Consider the following 8797-nt stretch of genomic DNA (forward strand, 5'->3'; position numbering starts at 1 on the left):
GTCCTGAGAGGGGTGAACCTGAACTCACCTCACTCAGCAGCAAATCAATAAGACCCTGACTGAGCTTTCACCTATAAATCCATCACATCCACGTCTACTAATGTACAATGCCCTGAGAGGTCTTACATACATCAAGCTGTGTGTGTGTGTGTGTGTGTGTGTGTGCGTGAAGCCATTTCTCAGAGTGCTTCCTCTGTACCAGAGTCCATCTGATGATTCTTCACTTTGACTTACTGTGTGATAACCGACCCACCTGACACTGATGGCTGATGTGAGAAACGTCCTCTTTATGAGCACGAGTGCACATTGAGGTGCAAATTGCTGGTGAGCAAGGTCGATATGGCACCATCACCGTGTGTTTGTGTGTGTGTGTGTGCCGCATGAAGCCTGCTGTTGCCATGCACGGTACGGCTTGGAGGTGAACGCTTGTAGGGAAAGCTTGATGTTATCTATGTTGACCAAAACACATGCATTAATCTGCTGCGCTGGTTTCAGACTTATGGAATAAGACAACTATGAAAAAGATGTGTGTGTGATTCTAACTATTTGTATTTGTCATAATATTGAACATTTGTATGTAAATAATCAGAATCAGAATCAGCTTTATTTGCCTTTATTTACCCGTGACCATACAAGAAATCTGACTCTGGATTTTTGTCTCTCCTGTGCACCATACAAAATACAAAATAATAATAATAATAATAATAATAAAAAATAACAAATTTACAAAAAGAAAAAACAAGAGATAAAAGATATAAAAGTGTCCCATACGTGAGTGTGAGAAATTGTTCAGGTTAGGATTGTTTTTATGTGAGTATAAATCTAAAAGCTGTGAGTTCAAAGTCTTATGAATTCAACTCTTAATTGCTACGACTACGAATTCAGGTTTGTGGGTACGAGTCGAAAAGCGTTGAAATGACGTCACTCAGGTCACAGGCAGGTCACAGGCGAAAGTGATCGAACCGCGATTTTCCCAACTGCGCATGCTCCAAATCCAAAGATGGCTGACGACAGTGAACGTGGCGACTCAGCATCGCAAGTAAAGTCAATAACGTGTGTATCAAGTGTTTATTTCACGAAATTGTACTGTTTTAAAATAATATACAGTTATTGGACTTACAGGCTTACTGCTTTAGCTTGCAAGCTAACGACATGCGTTCCGGCCACGCTAAGATAGCGAGCATTAGCATTACTAGCTTAAGAAGTTGGCTTGTGCTAATTGATTACCACTCACCTGCAATATATGAAATAGTTAATTTAGCTGAATTCTCCTCTGTGCTCCTCTGATCAGACCGGCGTCCCTAACAACAGTATGTTATACTTAACTTCTGTTTGCTGAAATAATAAATAAGCTACTGATTGGCTTATTAATTTGTTAAAAATACTTTTATTGCATTTTGCAAGTGTTTTGAAAGCCTAACATTACATTATGGGGGATTGAGAGTACCGTATGTTGTTAAACGACTAAGTTAACAGTGATCAGCTTGTATTTCGTAGTTTGCAGTGTGAGTGGCTACTCAATTATTTCTGAAATCAAGGATTACCAATGTGTTACGTCAACCGCACTTGAATATGGACTATTTCCAGTATGTGGTAAATCAAGAGGCCTTTATTCTGACAGGTGTCTCCAATACTTTAAACGTCCCAAGACAGTCCCTGTGCTTTTGTTAGAGCTGGAGGACGAGGCAGTTCTGTCCCGGCTCGTAGACGTCCCCTTACCAGTGTGTTGCATTGCAGATCTGTTTGGTGTCAGCCAAAGTAGAGTCTTCTGGCGTGTGCGTGAACTTGGGTTGTCCACAACATCTGCATACAGCAGCTTATCTGATAGTGAATTGGATGATGCTGTGCAGGCTATAAAAAGCAGGATCCCAAATGCAGGATATAGAATGGTTAAAGGCTGTCTGCGGATGGGCAGTTCAATGGGATCGCATTAAGGAGTCCATGCACACAGTCGATGCTCCAGGAGTTTTGGAACGGATGGCAGGGCTGGGGTGCATAGGAAGGAGGACATACTTTGTGCAGGGGCCTTTGTCATTAGTCCATGTGGACACAAACCATAAGCTTATACAGTAAGGCATTTATTTATGTATTTATTTATTGGGAGGGAGGTGACTGCTCACTGTCATTTCATCTTTTGTTTTTAAGGTACAACATCATCATATCTGGTGCAGTAGATGGGTACTCGAGAAAGGTTTGTCACTTTTTATTACAGTGCTTTATTGTTTCTGTACGTATTTGTGTTCATGTATTCACTGTTCACACACTGTGTTACCCACACGGTTCACACACAACAATTAATTTCCAAAACTTTTTTTATTCAAAACATTTATCATATTTTACTGCATCACTTTAAGTAGATAGGCCCAGGTGGCAATCCTAGGGAGCAATATGGATTCACTTTACACTGTCACCACTTCACTGTCACTGGTCTTCTGGTGTGGTTTCATGAATGCACTCCTAAAGATCACCAATGATAGACAGCTGCTTTATTGATCCCCCGAGTGGAAATTCAGGTATCCAGTAGCAACATTGGTACAGACAGCATAGCATGCATAAAGGGTAGGGTACATAGGGTACTAAAAATAAAAAAATCAAATTAGCACATGTACAGAATAAACATAGGTGCATAGATGGGGAAGTGTTGCCATTGGATGCTTGGTGCCAGCATCAGATTCCTGAGGGACACATGACTTCCTCAGTCTGTCTGTGGAGCAGGACAGGGACAGCAGCCTGTCACTGAAGGAGCTCCTCTGTCTGATGATGGTCTGGTCATTTATGCAGCTGGTGACACCCTCAGTGTCCTCCCCATGTGAGTCCTGCTGCATACATATGCTTACTCAGAAACAAGGGACATGGTGCAGATTGACCACTGTTGCTATGACTCCTGAATTTTCTCCTGGAGATCAATGATGATTATTTATGCAGTTTGTAGGCCTTAATATTTTGACTCTGCAGAATCAAACACAGGTTTGTCGTTCTATACAGATTTGATTGTTGTCCATGCTCTAATTACTCATTTCAGTAATGTCCGATTTCAACAATATTTTGTTGTGATGAATATGACAGAACATTTTATCCCATGTGTTTTCAGGAGTGATGAGGGCGTTGAAAATGTCTCAATTGCTGAAACCATGTTCACTGTTAAAGGCACTGGAAGAGGGAGCTTCATGGCTGGGCGCAGTGTACATAATCAGAGGTTACAATAATAATTCACATAATTTACTGTATGTTAATAGTAAGATGTAAACTGGGAAATTATTGTTGGAAAGTATTTTCAGTCAGACAATTTTTATTATTTTTCAGCTGAATAATTTCTGCTTCTGATCTAGAATCGAGCGCCCGTGGTGAGATGTCTGAACCAGCGTGACACACCTTTACGATGAAGTTCTTCACAGTCTCGAGGAAGATGGCCTGTTGGATCTGGCAGATGCTGTTCATCTGTTTTGTGCCCTTGAAGTTTTCCTTCCGTGCCTGGCAGACGCCCTTCACACCTTCGCAGAAGGCTCGGACAACCATCCCTTATGGACTGAAGGTGGACTCTCCCCAAACCAGCTCTGAGTTTTGGGTCACATGAAGAACCCTTGTGACCCAAACGATGATTTGCAGGTTTGTTGAAGCTCTTTGGTATGTTTGTTAAAATATTTCTAAATCATTAGCCTCATAGCTTAACAGCCTAAGTAATACTTTGGCTAAATTGTGATATGTACATAGTTCTACTCCCCTAACACTGCTGAATCACCGTGCAACATAGTGCTAAAAACTTTAAAATATGACATAGGCTGTTATTATATGAAGCTAACAAATACTATTTCATACAAAATAATATTAAAAAGAATATCTTTTTTTTCCAGAACATGGAGCTATTTGGAACTGACTGGAGGAACCATATGGAGTTCAAATCCAGAGAGCCCTCTGAATCCGTACATTCTGGAAACTGTACAGTCCATGATGAATCCCTTGGCATCATCAGAATCATTTGGCAGAGAGAGGCCTGGGAACGCCTTGGGGTCCACCCGGAAGAGCTGGAGAAAGTGTCTGGGGAGGGGGGAGTCTGGGCATCCCTGCTCAAGCTGCTGCCCCCGCGACCCGGTCGGAAGAAGATGGATGGATGGATTTACATAAAAATGGTTCAGTGAATTGAAAGTCTAAGTGCAACACAAGAAATAGACAGATAGATACTTTATTGACCCTGAGGGAAATTCAAGCATCCAGTAGCCCATTACAGCAGTGTAGGTTAGTCAAAAGTAAGCAAACAAACAACCAAACAAGGCCTAACTGTTATTAGGAGAAATAGATTAAATATACTAAATAAACTAACATATGCTACACAAAGTACAACAGAGTGCAGAGAAAGCAGGTCGATCAGATTGACTGTGTGTATAAAACAAGAGACTAAAGAGCCACAGTGTAAACATATGTAAACAGATTGCTACTCAGAAATTAGTTATAAAGTGCAGGTTAATTGTGCAAAACAATATAAGGTAAGGTGCCATAGTGGAATAAATGTCCAATAAATAAATGTGATTTTTACGCCTGATGTGACTCAGGCACAGACTGACGCTGGGATCGTGAGCCCTGAGTACCCAGAGATGTGGAGCAGGTCAGAGACAGCAGCCTGGTGCTGAACACACTCCTCTGACTGATCAGAGTCCTGTGCAGAGGGTGGGAGGCGTGGTCCAGTATGGACAGGATCTTATCTTGCTGCCTCTCCAGCACACCACAGCATAGAAGAGGACTCTGGCCACCACAGTCTGCTAGAACATCAGCAGCAGTTTTTTGCAGATGGACTTCAGGCTCCTCAGGAAATACAGACGACTGTGTCTTCCTGTGGATGGTGTCCATGAGCACTGACCAGTCCAGTTTGTCATCCATCTGCAGACCCAGTTACTTGTACGTCCTCACCACCTCCACCTGCGTGCCCTCGATGGAGACCGGTGTGGGATGGGGTCTGTTCCTCCTGAAGTCAACCACCAACTCCTTGGTTTTGTACCTGAGATGTAACAAGACCTTAACATGAGACAGGAGTCCCAAACATTTTAAGTGAAAAACATTTTGAACTTTCCATTACATTCATCAGAATTAAATTTGTGAAAACCAAAAATTACTGTGGGTACCCTGAAGAGTAACATGGAGCAAAAAGTAACTTTGGAGTAAATCATTATTAACAGAAAAACAATTGTTTTCTAACAGTGAATACAAAAAAAGTTGACTGAAACAGGAAGTTGTCACATAAAAATTACAAAAGAATAAAACATGATTACACATGTCGCAGTGACTTTGTTGTTTTCCTTTAGACTGAGTGGTTACACCCTGTCAAAAGTTTGCCCGTGGCATACGGCTGGTGTCACAATGTTTTTCACTGGATGTTTTCAGGTGAGTCGAGGGGAATGTGACTGTACGACTGAAAGCACTCACAGCTGGAAAACAAACGGTGTGTTCAGTGTCGCAGTCATGGTGGAGTTTCATATGTGTGGCAAAGTCCTTCTTTTCGCTTGGCAGAACAGGCTTGTGTCTTTGTCCAGTCCACTGCATGATGCGTCCCACAGTCAGGCCTTCTGGGGTAACACTGTTGTTGCTGGGGCCCTTTTGTTCTTAATGAAGAGATTAACACAATGTTAGTCTGAATTGAAAATAATTCAATTATTTTGTTTTCAAGTTGATAAATTCCCTTACATAAACACAATATACACAAATCATACTGACCTTTTTGAGTATAAGAACATTTGATAAATCAAAGCAAAAACTACATAGAGACCCACCAAGAAGGACAATAACAGGAAGAGGAAGGACATTGTTATTCCTTATGTGTCAGGAGTATCAGAAAAACTACGCAGAATCTTTAATAACCATGACATCCCGGTCCACTTCAAACCCATGACCACACTTAGACAGAAACTGGTCCACCCTATGGACACAACTCCCAGAGACAAGCAAAGCAACATCATATAAGCAGTCCAGTGCAGTGAAGAATGCTCTGATCTGTACATTGGGGAAACCATACAACCACATCACAGCAGAATGGCACAACACAGGAGTCACCTCCACAGAACATGACTCAGCAGTTCACCTACACCTCAAAGAAAAGGAACTCTGTGAGAACAACGTTCACATTTTAGACAGAGAGGACAGCTGGTATGAAAGACGAGTCATGGAAACATCTATGCCAAGTTGGGAAAACCCTCCCTTAACAGGTGGTGGACTCAGACATCATCTTTCTTCTACTTATAACCCAGTGCTGCCTTCCATTCCAAACCACATGATTCCAGCAAGAACAACGGGGTCGTTACCCTGTCCCAGCACAGCTCCCCCTGCAGGCTCATAGCCGTTAGACAGCCGTTAGACACACCTGGCACTGACAGCCAGACACACACAGGTAAGTATCAAAGACACTTAGATCCTTTGTGAGTTTCACACAGACCCACCCACTGAGGTCCTCTAGCACATATAAACCTGTTTCCTCACCAAACTGTTTCAGAACTGATGAAGCTGCTTGGAGGAGCAGAGAAACGTCTTCAAGAAAACTCTACAAGATTATGATTATGTTAGCTTAAATTTGTTACATTTGGTGACGGTCTGAAGCTCCAGACGAATGATCAGTGTATCCTACCGCGCCATTTCAGACCACACGTGTGCGCCTGATCTCAAACAACTGACTGCAGCCAAACAATCACTACTACACGCTCTATTGAATGTTGTCGATCGCTGCTTTCAACGGTCTGTTATTTCTGTAAGCTGAAGTATAACACACTGTCGCTAGGGACGCCGCTCCTCGCGCCTCAGGGTTGCTAGGGACGCCGCTCGAAGGGCTCATGGTGACGTCAGGGCATTTGTGGCGGTCGAACGTTAACGCGACGCAGAAGTAAACCAGGCAATAATCTCTTGTTTATGACAAAGCCCACACAAATACATCCATCGTAACATCCCATAAGATGAATAACGTTGTCCACCGCTCCATGGACTGATTTCTCTCCGGCTTCTTTAAAAAAACAAATGTTACATGGCCGAGAGGAGGCCTTGATATGGACAGATTTATACACTACATGACGTAGTTTATAAATGGATAAATGTTGTATTTTGATCAACATTAGGTCTCAAATTAACTATTTCAGATTTTGCAGGTCAGCGGTAATCAATTAGCACAAGCCAACTTCTTAAGCTAGCAATGCTAATGCTCGCTATCTTAACGTGGCCGGCACGCATGTCGTTAGCTTGCAAGCTAAAGCAGTAAGCCTGTAAGTCCAATGACTGTATATTATTTAAAAACAGTGCAATTTCATGAAATAAATCCTTGATACACACGTTACTGACTTTACCTGCGATGCTGAGTCGCCACGTTCACTGTCGTCAGCCATCTTTGGATTTGGAGCATGCGCAGTTGGGAAAATCGCGGTTCGATCACTTTCCCCTGTGACCTGCCTGTGACCCGAGTGACGTCATTTCAACGCTTTTCGACTCGTACCCACAAACCTGAATTCGTAGTCGTAGCAATTAAGAGTTGAATTCATAAGACTTTGAACTCACAGCTTTTAGATTTATACTCACATAAAAACAATCCTAACCTGTTAGACTACATAATTCAATGGTCTAGTCCTCTTTTGCTCTCTTATGAGGACTTGTATGTAGCTGTATGTTGTACTGTGTTTGCTGTACTTTGTAAATTGTTAATTTATTTTACCTTTATTTTTTTGTAACTGTTTTTGCACACATTTTGCGTTTTGCACTCTTTTTCTGTTCTTGTGAGCGGCCACAACAAGTGAATTTCCCCACTGTGGGATCAATGAAGTCCATCTTACCTTTACCTGAACAATTTCTCACACTCATGTATGTGACAGCAGAATTTTGTGCACAACACTTTTATTGACATACAAATGTTCCACGTTACGAATACAAATGATTAGAATCACGCACACGTCTTTTTGACAGTCTTACTCCATTCAGACTTTCCACAGGATTTTGAAACCCGACTGCAAGGTTTCGCTTCCTTTCCTCTCTCATCCATAAGCAGATGCACACCTCCCTCTGTGCAGTGATACGGAAAGAAAATAGTTCCTACATGAAACTGCTCACAACAAGGTCTGTGGATTTTCCACGTCATGGTTTCTGGAACGACACACTGCTGTTGGTGATTTGAGCACCACAACTGACATTCCTGCAAGCAGTGTCACCCATGTGCTGTGATTATAAACAATTCATTTGCGATTCCACATATTTCAAAGAGCAACATCACAAAAATGAAGTGTTAAATTATAATCTTTTAGAGATGCAGTGTGTAGGATTTAGTGATATGCAACCAGCTGCCCCTTGCCTAAATTGCAAAACGTCCTCTTTAGAGTCAGCGTTTGTTTTGTCCTTACTGGGCTACTGTAGAAACACGGCAGTGGCGAACAACATGGCGGACTCTGTGGAAGAGGACCCACTCCCTCTGTAGATATAAAAGGCTCATACATTCATTCATTTATTCATTACATACTAACGAACACATACACCATGAATGTGGACCTTATCATACCTTATAGCGTAGGGGTGAGCAATGATTTTTTCCATGGGGCCACATGAGTTCATCCTATTTCTTATACTCCGCACTTTTCTCCTTTCTTGGTCGGGAATACTGCATGTGCAATGTCTGTAAAAACAAGAATTTCCCTCCAGGGATAAATAAAGGAATTCTGATGAGAAACAGAAAACACTGTGAAGGTCCGGACCAAAAGACTGAACTCAATTCTGCATATTACTAACTGTATTTCTTTATAAAAAGCAGTAAATAGCCTTGTTTTGACAGGCTGGTAAGAGTATGTTA

At 41.9% G+C, this 8797-nt stretch overlaps 2 long non-coding RNA genes across 4 annotated transcripts; one reads left to right on the top strand and one right to left on the bottom strand.

Moving 5' to 3' along the window:
- The first annotated feature begins 931 nt into the window (after positions 1-931).
- On the top strand, positions 932-4683 carry LOC124075123. 3 transcript variants are annotated; one of them, XR_006845958.1, is made up of 5 exons: positions 932-1039; positions 3092-3196; positions 3330-3624; positions 3852-4127; positions 4548-4683. It is a non-coding gene; the product is annotated as an uncharacterized LOC124075123 (long non-coding RNA). The 3 variants fall into 3 exon arrangements; XR_006845956.1 differs by lacking the exon at positions 932-1039 and adding an exon at positions 1611-2191; XR_006845957.1 differs by lacking the exon at positions 932-1039 and adding an exon at positions 1613-2191 and having other exon boundaries at positions 3330-3606.
- Positions 4429-7549, bottom strand: LOC124075124. Its single transcript, XR_006845959.1, has 3 exons — positions 7314-7549; positions 5416-5591; positions 4429-4990 (listed from the first exon to the last, which is right to left on the bottom strand). It is a non-coding gene; the product is annotated as an uncharacterized LOC124075124 (long non-coding RNA).
- Positions 7550-8797: the final 1248 nt, after the last annotated feature.

Source organism: Scatophagus argus, chromosome 17 (assembly GCF_020382885.2).
Source record: "Scatophagus argus isolate fScaArg1 chromosome 17, fScaArg1.pri, whole genome shotgun sequence".
NCBI lineage: Eukaryota > Metazoa > Chordata > Actinopteri > Scatophagidae > Scatophagus > Scatophagus argus.